At 40.4% G+C, this 13,311-nt stretch overlaps 1 protein-coding gene across 4 annotated transcripts in view; it reads left to right on the top strand.

The window, feature by feature from the left end:
• The window catches only part of HTR1F (5-hydroxytryptamine receptor 1F), a 119,181-nt gene that overhangs the window by 70,208 nt on the left and 35,662 nt on the right, over positions 1 to 13,311 (top strand). The window contains exon 3 of one of the 4 annotated variants that reach the window (XM_035315308.1): positions 11,417 to 11,555. The exons of 2 other annotated variants lie outside the window; for them this stretch is intronic. The gene's annotated coding sequence lies outside the window, so the exon portion shown is untranslated. Of the gene's footprint in view, positions 1 to 11,416; positions 11,595 to 13,311 lie in introns of all 4 variants that reach the window. One more of the 4 variants, XM_035315307.1, reaches the window with a different exon arrangement.

The following is a 13,311-nucleotide window of genomic DNA, read 5'->3' as shown; positions in this document are numbered from 1 at the left end:
AATAAACCCAGTGCCCTCATCTGCTCCTCATAATTCTTGTTCCGCAGACCCTTCAACAGCTTTGTAGCCCTTCTCTGGGCATACTCCAGCACCTTGATGTCCTTCTTGTAATGAAGGGCCCAAAACTGAACACAGCACTCGAGGTGTGGCCTCACTAGAGATGAGTACAGGGGAACTATCACATCCCTGCTCCTGCTGGCTACACTATTCCTGATACAAGCCAGGACACTGTTGGTCTTCCTGGCTACCTGAGCACACTGCTGGCTCATGTTCAGACAGCTATCAACCAATACTCCCAGGTCCCTTTCCTCCAGGCAGCTTTACAGTCACTCTTCACCCAGTTTGTAGAATTGCATGGGGTTGTTTTGCCTCAAGTGCAGGACCCGGCACTTAGCCATGGTGAACCTCATACAGGTGGCCTCAGCTCATTGGTTCAGCCTATCCAGATCCCTCTGCAGAGCCTTCCCACCCTCAAGCAGATCAACACTCACATCCAACTTGGTGTCACCTGAAAACTTACTGAAGGTGCACTCGATCCCCTTGTCCAGATCATTGATAAAGATATTGAAGAGAACTGCCCCCAGTACTGAGCCCTGAGGGACACCACTTATGACTGGCCTCCAACTGGATTTAACTCCAATCACCACAACTCTTTGGGCCCAGCCATCCACCCATTTTTTACCCAGCAAAGCATATACCCATCCAAGCCATGAGTAGCTGGTTTCTCCAGAAGAATGTTGTGGGAAACAGTGTCAAAAGCTTTACTAAATTCTAGGCAGACAACATCCACAGCCTTTCTCCCATCCACTAAGCACATCACCTTGTCATAGAAGGAGATCAGGTTTGTCATGCAGGGGCATGTCGGGGTGTGGCTGGTCTTGGTCCCACCAAAGCCTTATCAGCCACTCTCATAAGAGCTGCTGGCTTCTGGCTGCTCCCTCGAGTTTCCTCAATGCAGGAAACCCCCCTGCACATCGCCATCCCCTGCTCCACTGCAGAATGCATCTGACCTGGAGCTGATCACCTCAGCAATATCCACATAACATGTAAAGTGTGTCATTTAAAAAGGAATTCAACTATTCATCTTTTGACCATCAACAAATCTGCAGCCTACAACAGTTAGAAGTAAGTACATTCTGTAGGCAAGTTTTTCACAATTTACTAATGCTTGCCTCTCTTGCACTTCCCTCCTTCTTGTTTAACCCTGGTGCCAATCAAAATCAGGATCCCAGATTTGGAAGAGAAAACACTGGTAAAACTAAAAGTAGTATGAAGCAGCTACTTATTTTAACCGAGTGCTGCCCAGCCATCCAACCACCAACAAACCAGAGACCACTTTGCGAAGCACTGTTCTTTCATACACACACCCCACGTTTCACAGGGGTAAATAACCCAAGAAACTTTCAGTGTTATTAGCTGGAAGTTCACTTCCTGTGGATACAGCAATTCACCATATTCAGGACAGCTCATTGCCACTAAAAACACCAGAGATGCCCTCTGACTTCCAGCTTGGTTGAACTCACCCACAACTGAAACAGAATAGTAGACCATCATATTGCCAGTCTAGGCAACTCACTGTTGTATTAAAAAAAAAAAAAAAAAAAAAAAAAAAAAAAAAAGACACATTTTGCACATTTTGTATAAATAAAGGAAAGAAACAAGTATGATGCACTATATAATAAATGAAGCAATCTTTTAAAATTGTAACCCATAACTTTGTAAAGCTAAGCACTTGCAGGCAGTCTCACCAAACTTCAGTTGAACTGTTGAACTTTGGCACTAGAAAGGTACTGTACAAGGCTGGTGTCTCATTAATGCAGCCACATCACAGCAATTCATGAAGGAAGATACGGGGGAGAAGGATGAGCTAATTTAGCTCTGAATCCCACTGAAGAGAATGTCATGCTCACTCCCCCTCAGCAGTGGGCTTTTCATATGGCTGCATCCAGGGTGGTTAGTGGCTAAAAAGAGAAATTGCTGCCACTGAGACAGAGCAAGCCACTCACTCTTCAGCCTTTTTGCTGCTGTCCCTCTCAGTAGTAATAGAGTTCTTCCCTGTTAAAATATCTTCTTTTTAACCTCAGCCTACTCTGGCTAGAGATAGAATGTATTTGCTTTGTAGGGAAAAGGATAAAATGAGACATTGTTTTCATGTTCTAAATTGTGGTTGAAGAGCTATACGAAAGTGAAATATTTTCATGGTTTTCAAAAAATACACCAGATTTCGATTAACAGACATGTATCTCTCAGTGAACAAAGCAAGTCAAATACATGTTTTGTTTCTAATCCTGTAGGCAACGCTAGTTAGAATATATTGCATACATTTATCATCACTTAACACATACTGCTTTCTCTACAGTAAGCAACAGCCTAACATTCCATCTCCACACTCCTGTCATGTGAAAAAACTGTATTCATCTTGAGGTCTGTAAATCTTTATATGAACTATTTCTGTGAGATCCACACAAAACAATTAGGGAGGTGAAAACTAAAACCAACACACTACTGGAGCAGGACATCGGAGTTGTCATACAGGGACTTGCATTTCTACTGGAAGATTCTTAGTAGTCTACAAAATGTCTGGGGAAAAAAATAAGTTGAGAACCACTACAGAAGCTAAATACACCCAGGTTATACCTGCATGGTATAACCATGGACCCATGGCTTTCAATAGCAAAAGACATGCCCTTTGAGAGAGGCCACTGAAACAAAGGAAGGAATAGCAATATTCACAGAAATATAACCACTAGGATTTTATTATGTAAAATATTAAAATGAAAGGGATGATGAAAATTTGAGAAAAATTAGGAGTGTCTGTAGTTAATTTGATGGAGAGGGAAAGTTAATAAGAAAAATACAGCATAGGTTAACTAGCCAGAAGGTACTCTATTTACAAAAAAATGGAAGCTTAATAGAGGAAAAAAAAGTCAAGAAGACAAGCCAACATTTTATGCTGAAAGATTATTAATGCACCAACAGTCTGAACATTAAGTTAAGGTTCTATAATGAGGCTAACAGTCTGTGGAGCTGGTTCAGTCATAAGACTGTTCTCTCCGTAATGCATGCCATAACCATTAAAGATGAAACACAGTATTTGCAAGGCAGAAATAGACACAAAACAGAAGAACATCATAGCAAACAAAAAGCTCTTGTTCTATTCAGACTTGGGCAATGCACAGCAGAGTAAAAAGAAAAGACAGTTGCAGGCGCTCTCTCTCTATCGCACTCTCCTAACTTCTGAGAGGTAAAGCGGATATATGCTCTTTGTGGAAAGATGTCCAAAAGCCAGCTGTAGCTTAGGGAATAAATCTTTCATGGCTCCCTCTACAGTTAATGGATGGAGGAATGTTCCTCATGAAAACAAATCTGACAGGAACTTGCCTGTAAATTTTCTGAATTACCCTGTAGGATGCTAGATTAGAAGTGGCTGTTATGACAGAAGGCAGAACTTCAATCCAAAGGAATTTAGCCATAAATTTGAGGACCAGGCAAAAAAACATCATACAGTTCAACACAGAAAAGTGAAAAGCTCTGCACATGGGGAAGAATAACCCCATGCATCTGTAAAGGCTGGAAACAAAATTGGCCAATTAGCCTGAAAAGATCCTGAAGTTACACTGGATGCCAGATTAATATAAATCAACACCACTCTCTTGTCAGAGAGAAGGCAAATGACCATATTAACAGAAGCATGTCCAGCAGATTGAGAGAAGTTATTATCCCCCTCTAATCAGCATTGATAAGGCTGCACTTGGAGTACTTCATTCACTTTTGGGATGAGCGATGTGTTCAAGAGCAAAGTAGAGACTCTGGATATAGTCCAGTTGCTGAGATAGTCAGGACCCATGGCTTTCAAGAAGAGAATGAAAGTGGAGTTCATGAAGTCTGAAGGGATGATCTGCTAGTGTCTACAACTGCTTGGAGGAAGGTAACAAAAACAACAGAGCCAAATGGTTTTTGAGAGTGTGGCAGGCAGCATAACAAAGGCCAACATTCACAAACAGTGTCCTGGAAGGTTCATAATGGAGACTGAAAAAAAAAAATAAAAAAATAAAAATAAAAAAATAAAAAAAATAAACTTTCCACTAAGAGGACAGTGCAGTACTATTGCCCAGAGAGTCTGGAGTCTGTAATGTCTCAGTTATGGGTGATTTTCATAACTCACCTGGACAAAGCCGTAGCTTACATGGTCTCTGATATCAGAAGTCTTCCATATACAAAGAACAGGCTGGACAAGGTGACTGCAGCTGTCCCTTCCAACCACAGCCTCTGTGATTCTTTGACTCCCCACAGGAGCCTCACTATTAATTGGTTTAGGGAAACAAGTGTCCCCTGTAGAATAAAGCTGTGCAAATTAATCTCTCTTTCTGAACCTGCAGGAGAATACAAAGCCACAAATCTCTATGGTCTTTCACAGGGTTGTAAAAGTTAGGAAAGTGTATGGTGAGCTTTTCTTTCTATTTCCCCATACCCATTAAAATTACAAGCAATGCTTCAAAATATGCATCCATACGATCACACCTTAGACCTTGAGACAGGAACAAGAAGCCCTTGAAAATAATGTGGCATGGAATACAGATCATCAGCTACATTAACAACCTCTAGCCAGTAAGCAAGTTAATGGTGAAAGTAAAATTAAGCAGTAAATTCCAAGGTGGTTATTGCAGGCTGGGGAACAAACTAAGCATGGGGGACTTAACAAAATAGATCTAGACAGTATGTGATTGCTAACCATAGGTCTCAAAGAAGTGTTTGGCATGTGTTTTGTTATTTTTTTTTAAATAATTTTCAATAGTGGAGTAACTTATTTAAATGAGATAGCATTCTGACTGAAGCTACATGGCCACTATGGGATGGGAAAAATGCATACTTATTCATATTGCTTCAAGTTCAAGAGACTTGCCTACTATTCACTGGTAAACATCTAAAATTGACATGGCTTATCTGAACAGAAATGCTTTGTGAATAACACACAACACTAACCACGTACGTCATATCTAAGGACTAGCTCAAGCATGGTGCAAGCCACAGATGAAATAATACATATCCCTTTCCTTTCTTCCATGTCTCTTGGGAGCACTGTGCTGTGAAGATTTTGTCAGAAAGACTGCAATAGCTTCAGAGGCAAAGAAAGGAACAAGTTGTAGGGACCATTCTGTACAAACATTGTTAAAAACTCTGTTTTAGCATCCTTAGAAAGATCAACATTCATTTCTATGGTTCAGAACATCTCTCTCTCCCCCCTACTAAGGGGGGTTTTGGTAGCACAGCAAGTGCTACCTGTTCACAAGTACTGCAGGGTAGATAACATTTTGGAATAACTTCTCAGGAGACCAGAGCAGAGTAATTCTTGCCCTATATTTCCAACCTGTACAGGTGCAAAGAAAAATATGAAGTGACATTACTTGCTGGCTTGATATCCCAGTACGCACAGTAAGATGTGGATAAAATTAGTCTTACTGACCAAATTAGAAATGGGTAGCCATACGTGCTTGCATTTACATCAGTAGACACATTAAGTTAGGGCAGAAACTGAGCAGTGAATTAAGAGATTGTCATCCTCACCCAAGAGCTTGGTTTATAATTGAGCAGCAGCAGTTCCAAGGGCAAGATATAGAAACACTAATTCCCAGGCAAGAGATAGAAACACTAATTCCCAGTAACAAGACTTAAGAGCAACATTTTTTTGTGAAAGAATGTACAAATTACAAGCGACTGTGTGCCTCTACAACACTATCTAGAAGTGCATGGACTTGTACATTCTAGAGAGCAGAAGGCTCTGAGGTGAGAAAGCTCACACATTTTTACTGGGGCAACATGGGGGAGTGAAGCAAGGGGGCTGTATGGCCGGAAGCATGGCACTGCATGCAAAGAAGCTGTTTATTATGTTTGGCTGCATGATGCAAATGAATGTCCACAGAATACATATACTAAAGTCCTGATTTATGCTTCCTAACATGTCAAACAACATTTACCTTTCTAAATAATTTTGCCATCAGTAAATAAGTCAATACTTTAAATAATCAATCCATAAGACAAGTCTTAGCTAAAGAGGTCACCATAAACCAGCAGTGAAAATTAGGAGAATTCTCTTTTTCTTCCTTGAGAGCATCCTCTATAAATGTTAGGTGGTAGGCATTAATGTGGTACATGCAGATAATTTGTATGACTTTTGAAATATGTGTCTTGATATAGATAGTAAAATTCTAGCTATGACAGACCTAGCTCAGAGGGAAAGTCACAACAGGATGCCTTCAGCCATGAATTCTTGTACCTTATGATGAGCAATGGCACATTATCAAGAGAAATCAGGCCTAAATCCTGCCCTCAATCTGTAAGCACAACTATTGACATTATTTCTGAAAGGCTTAAGTGGCCTTTATGAAAATATATGGTTATATTTCTCCCCATCAGTGATGAACTATCAAGAGCATCGCAAAGACATAAGACTTAACAGAAGTGCTGCAAGCTAGTGACTGATTTAATGACAGCAGAGAGACTAATAGTAACGGTATCCCCAAGAAGCAGGTAGGTATTGTATGACGGCAATTTTGCAGAAATATGGACCTTCATGCAAGAACAGAAGCCTAGGAATAGGTTAGCAAAGCACATGCAGCACAAGGCCAGCGCAGGACTGATAAACCACTGAGATAATAGGCTCACCATCTCTCATGAACCAAAACTAACAACATTAAAGTTATCAGTTTCTTCCTTGTCATAATCTAAAGCAGAATTCAGCCTCCACACCTTCCCCTGCTTATGACAAAACTCAGGTCAGTTCTCTCTTTCCTTCTGGCACCTTCACTAGCAGTGAAATGAGGATTAACAGAATCTCTAATGAACATGAACACTGAAGCAATATTTGGACTCTAAACACAGCTTCACCATACATCTGTAGATGCCTGTAATCACTACTGCATTAGCATAAGGAGATGGGTAACTGGCTAACAACAATTACAACAACTGCAGTGGTCACAAGGCTAATTATTTGGGCAGCTATACTTGAAAGCAAAGGTACAGATTGGTTGCACATCCACCTGTCCTTTCCCTTGTTTTCAAATGCACTGAGATGCAGCCCCCTTGAGGCTTGCCCTTTGTAGCAATGCCTCTAATGATAAAGTACAAGTAATCATCCATTGTCACAAGTATCATGACTTTCACAAATATGACCAAAAAAAAAATCTTATCCATGGCTTAACAGGTTGGTAAATAAATTAGTTTCAAGCAACCACTTGTTACCATTGATATTTAGAATTAATAAATCTCTACTTCACTCCTGTTAGAGTTTCCCACTCAGTTTTTCCTTAAGTGGGGAGCAATCTTCATAGGATTCTTAGCCAGGGCAAAAGTATTCTTCTAAGAGAGTAGATAAACCAGAAAAGAGATGGTGGTTAGTAGAACCACAAAGAGAAGGAAATGATAAGTAATTCTGTGAAAGCAGTTTGTTTCATTTATATTGAACACTAAATTAAACGCTCCAAGCAGCACTGAAAACAGTAATTGACTTTCATCTTCACGTAATATCAATGACATTTTTCAACACAGCATGCACTGTGCTTAAAATGCTGTTGCTTATGGTACTGAACTTATTTACAGCCAGACAATCACAATTCAGGGAAAGAGATAAATACAGAGAAATAACCACATCTCTACTAAACAGTTTTGATTATCTTGCCCCTTCATGTGTGGGGGCTGCTTTTATTACTATTATTTTATTTATTTGTTTTGGTAGCATTTGTGTTCCCTTGTCAGCAGTGAGTTTTCAATGAAAAGGTAGGAAAGCTTGAGACCAAGTTTCTGTGTGTCTCCATTCCCTCACTCTGACCAAGGAGAGAAAGGGGTGGACTGGCAGAAGGAAGACCATGCACAAGTGAGAAGGTTTGTTAAGACCACATATTAACAAAAACCACTAGAATTAAGCATTTGTGGAAATCATAGCCTCCACTACATAAAAAGCAAATGCAATAGCTGTTGTTGGCTCTCGGCTTCAGTCCCAGCAGCCCAGCATTGACAGGAGCAGGGAACACAGCCTACTTGACTTCATGGGCTACAGAACCAGCATTGGCTTTCTGGGTGGTGGTGTGTGCATCTGCAGCATCTCATGGGAAAACATTTGAGTATTTTGAGATCTTGGTGAGCCTAACAGTAGCTGTTTTTAACAGTATCAACTTTAAAATAAAAACAAAACCCAAGGTGAACAACAATGTATAGGAAAAGCCACTCTTGGAATATTTTAAGAAGCTTCTACAAATTAAGTAGTTAATTAAGTAGTTGTTACTACTTTAAAAAAAAAAAAAAAAAAAAAAATCTTGATTTATTAGCCTGAATCTGAATATTAGAAAGACCCTAGCCCTCACTTCAATTATTTATTCTCCTGTCTCCCACACATCCTATCTATAGGCCACTGCTCCATATGCATGATTTATATGTAAAATCTTTACAGTTAGAATGACCTATACTCATGTCATAGAATTATGACATACGCACAGAATGCGTATTTATTTCCCTACACACACAGAAGAAAATAAGTTTATATGCAAAGATATTTCATTAATTCTTTTGTCTTTACAACCTTGAATATACTAGCCTGTAAACACACACACCATTTGAATAATGTGATCATAATCCTTGAAAGAATGAGAAATATTACCAATAACTCTAAAAACAATACTTCTAGGGAAGATTTCCAAGTTTTACAAGACTTCCCAAGATTTACAGGCAGGAGTCCAGATGTGAAACATAGCTGATAATGTTCTGCTAGAGCTCTGTTCAGACAATTTACTCCTTTGAGTCCCTGTGGGACAGCATCCAAATCTTTCACAGGACACTCAAGCTTCTCAAGGCCTCCAGATTGCTGCAAAATCGGTAGCTGGCAAAGTTTACACCTTTATGCAACTTCTGTCCTTTTCTTCACTGGGTGCTTTCAGACCGAAAACCTGGCAAAACCCCCAAGACAGTCTTTTTTTAAGCACGCCCAGGGGACTGATGAGTTTTTCTCCAGCTAATAATTTCTTTCCTGGCTCTCTGCTTGTTGTAAACTACTTATTTTCTTCCTTTGAGGTCCTTTTGTTCAACTGTAAAAAGAACAAACGACTCCTGTGGGTAACTCACCAGGCAGTCATTGACAGAAATTGCTATCACTGACCTCAACATCATGCACATCTGGGAACAGGGTGATTCATGCCCATGCAGCCTATGAACACCCACATAGCTCAGCAAGTTTAAAAGCACACAGCATTCCACAAACAGAAACTGGGTATCTCCTACCTTGTTCTGTGGCTGATTTATGCCACTTTAACATCCCATCACAAGCACACTGGTCACTATAATTGAGTACAGGTTTACAGAGTTCTCACTGTAGGAGGCTCTGTTCCAAACTGACTGCAAAGCCAAACGTCAGCACCTGGCAGCAAGTCATTTTGTTTTGTTTACCCATTTTTTAACGTTCGTGCCAGGGCAGAAGATATATTTAAGATCGTGCTAACCTTTTTAACCATCTAGAAAACAGATACCAACTGCATAGTCAGATAAAGAGATTTGGGGAAAAGGCTGTTTGATTTCTAAAATGAAACACTTCTCTATGGATGGGAATTTTGTTTGTTTGTTTGTTTCTTAGAGGAAGCACTAATCCTACAAATGCTAGCAGGCAGTGAAGAGAGGGAGGCTGAAATAAGACCTCATAGTACAGGTCTGCCAAGCAATCTCTACAGCGCATTGGTGTGGAGTACTGTACTCCAAGCATCACTTGGTAAAGCCAGCCCAGCTTGTTTGCAAGATCTAGGCCAGCAAATTTCATTCTTTGCAGAAGCAACCAGTACGAGGAGGAGTGACAGACCCCGAGGCTGAAGCACACATGGTTTTTAGGATGGAGAGCAGCACACCTGTTGGGCTGTGACAACACAGGGGCATAGAGGCATTAGATGACTGAAGCCTTAAAAAAAAAAAAAAAAAAAAAAAAAAAAAAAAAAAAAGCATAAAGAAATGGTGCTTCTTCCTAATCCGTGTTATTTGCTATAACACATTTACTGTCCTGTCTCAAGATCTCCAAAAAGTTTTTTGTTTTTTTTCTCCATCAGATAGATCGTTGATATGTAAGGCTCTCAAGCCAGGCTCTGAGAACAGGATCAGGTTTTGTCTGCCTCCTGACTCTAAGGTAGAAAAAACTGATCTCAAAATACAGGAAAATAAAAAAGAGCCAGGAGATATACCAGGGAGGAAAACATTAAATGCAGTCACAAAGTAAGTGTTCTAGAGATGGATTAATCTTTGATGCCTTTGGTTCTGATTCTGCTTCAAGCATCTTAACTCTGAATGGTGATGCTCTTGCTGTAACCAGGCTAGTAACAGAGCCTTGCAAAGCTGTCACCACAACATCACAGTGATGCTCCATCTGCCTCTCAAATGAGGTTTTTAAGAGACACCACCCACTCCAAGAAGGGGTACATGTCTTTGTAAATTGAGAGCTAGACACATCCACTTCAGGGACTGTGCCCTGTGCACTGCAGTCTGTGTATTCCTGGCAGGATATTTTCTTATTGCAGGTGTAGGTGGCCAGAGACCAAAACATTCTTTAATGGGCTGGGAATAACAAATCTTGCAACACATTGCTTAAGATATTTTCAATATCCGCAACTTAGAAGCAGATATATTAAGGTAACTGCTTAATTTCTTGAAAAATTTGCCAGACTTTACAGCAGAGTCAGAATATACACAGAGTGGGAAGTTTTCCACTGCTCTTTATCCTGCATTACTGAAGGTCTGAAAAAGCAAAGAACTTCCTCTTCTTTGGGAGAAGACAGTTGTGTGCTTTACAGAACTGAATTTATTGCCTTGCTATTCGTTTTAGGAGATCAGGGTGGTTCGAGTGTATCAAACTGTTCTCAATCGGAAGTTAAACACAAACATTTCCAGGAATCATTACATCTAGAATCATCATAACAAAAGGAGGTTCAAGCGCATATGGGGGCAAGTCCTGCTAAGCATCAAGCACACTCCAGCTTCAAAATTTAAAATAGCGTGGAAGGGGATGGATCCCTGTGGAGCTGCATCTCATAGCACAGGTTGTGGTCTCCAGAAAGATAAAGGTTGCTTGCAGCACCTCTCCTGTTTAGCAAAATCTGCAATGCTTCATACCGATTCCTGCAGGGAAGGCCACAAATAGGGCACCCTCACACTGAGGCAGCACGTTTTCCAGGAAGGTTTCCTTGTACCTCTAGCTGCAGTACAGGCACACACATACAAAGCCACTGGAAATCTTGCTCTCTAACCAGGAGCACAAGTAGCTAGTACTGTTAACCAAAGGGAAAGGCCAGCTCAGGGAAAGAAGACAAAAGAAAAGACTGTTCCCCGATTCAAGCCACTAAGCATGTCAGCATACCACTAGAAAGCACTCCTCTGCTCTCATCTCTTTTTGAAGGTGGATTCTATGTTTGGCACTCCTGATGATGTAAACCCCTCTGCTTGAAAACACTCTCCATAGGCAGGTTAGAGAGTACTGCCAAGAGCAATGGGAGCATCACAAGCAGAGAGCAGGCTGGGGTGAAGAAGATCTAGAGGTCTGTTCTGCGCTCTTTCCTGTCCATTTCCTGGGGGAGGTAGGACATGGCATTTAGCCTTCCTATACTTTTTTTCATTATTGTTTTTGAAAGAACAGAGTATAATATTAAGCTTTCTGACATTGAGAATTAGTATGTAAAGGGCTTTAAGGTTAGGTTACATAAAACCACAGAAGTAAGAAGTCTGCTAGCCATCATTTATTAATATGCATTTATTTTGTGCAAGAATAGGCAGCAATGCCACCAGATCCACATACCAACTGGCAATAGTCTCTTCCATTTCAGTAAGATAGAGCAGAATATACATTCTTAAAGAGAAGAGGGATGTCTGTCACACACATCATGGATAACATTTGCTCTGTCTCTGGTTGTAAAAACAGAGAAGTAAAGACATGTTGCAAGATCATTGGCAATAGATTGCCATTCTTCAAGGCATGCTGTTTACAAATTGAAATTACTATTTTTTAAGATGCTAGCAGCATCATGTAAATTGCCTTGGAGAGCTATGAGCCCTCAAATTTGAAAGTCTGACAGTAGGCCATTTCAGGATAGACAATCTCGTTATTTCAGGAGATTGAGTTCTGTTGTAATTAATGATAATTAGTAAGTCAGAGGTCAAAAAGGTGAAAATAGGATCATTATTGATGTTGAGAAAATATTCTTGCAATTTCTTATTTAATGATGAATAAAAGCACTACTCCTAGGAATAAGTGTCTGTAAGTATAATATTGAACAACTAGTTATGCTCTCACCGCACAGCACGTATTTGTTTACAGTAACCGCAAGAAACAGAGTACTAAGCTTCATTGTGGCTTTAGGCTTCTGGAAATCAATAGTGCAAAATTAAGTTTGCCCTGTAATGAACTAGATGTCAGTTGGCAAGTTCTCTGACACAGAGTGCCAAGCAATGGCATCTCTCCAGAGGGCATGTCCACAGCCCTAGACCACAGATCTGTGCCTTGAATCCCACACAGCGGGTGGCTGATGGCATTTCCTTTGGTCTCTGTGTCCTCAGGGTGCCTGTACAGCATCTGCATCACCAGGTGCTGCTAACTTATGCTCAATTGATTCCACCACAGGGGAACCATTAACTCCTCTCCTCACCACCACAGGAGCTGAGCATACCTTTCTTGCACTTTTGACACAATATAAAAAATAATAACAAGCACAGAAGAGCAGGACTGAATCAAAACACTTCCATGCAGAACAGCTGGGAGGAACTGAGACTGAGAACACGGCCTCGAAGTTTGCTTGTTTTATTCAGAGAAGCCCTAGAGCAAGTCAAGCACTGGACTGCTGTGCCCTGAGGATGGTTTGGGTGCTGCCTTGCTGTAAAGTTCATTCTTCCCCACCAGGGTAGCAGTGGACATTTTGGTAATTTATAGTGGCTGGCAGACTCCATGGAAAGGAATAGGGAGCACTAAATCTCTGACCTAGACTCTCACATAAACTTAGCCTTCCCATTAATTAAGGTACTAGGCTGCAGCTGACATACCCTCATTTTTTTAAAATCATGAGAGACCAGAAAGGTCCTTTTAGAGCAGAAGGGCAGCACAGCAGTAGCAAATTAAAACTTCATTGCAGCTTTTGAGTAAGCACTTCATCTGTATGTTACACAGCACATCCACCTGGACAGATAAATTTTATAATAAATTTTATAAACTACTGACTTGTCTTTATGTACTTCCAAATCTAACTATAAGAAGGAAAAGCAGCAAAAGTCTCTTCACTTTTTTTTTTTTTTTTTTAAATTTTC

Source organism: Oxyura jamaicensis, chromosome 1, assembly GCF_011077185.1.
Source record: "Oxyura jamaicensis isolate SHBP4307 breed ruddy duck chromosome 1, BPBGC_Ojam_1.0, whole genome shotgun sequence".
Taxonomy (NCBI): domain Eukaryota; kingdom Metazoa; phylum Chordata; class Aves; order Anseriformes; family Anatidae; genus Oxyura; species Oxyura jamaicensis.
This window is presented reverse-complemented; position numbering and strand designations above follow the sequence as displayed.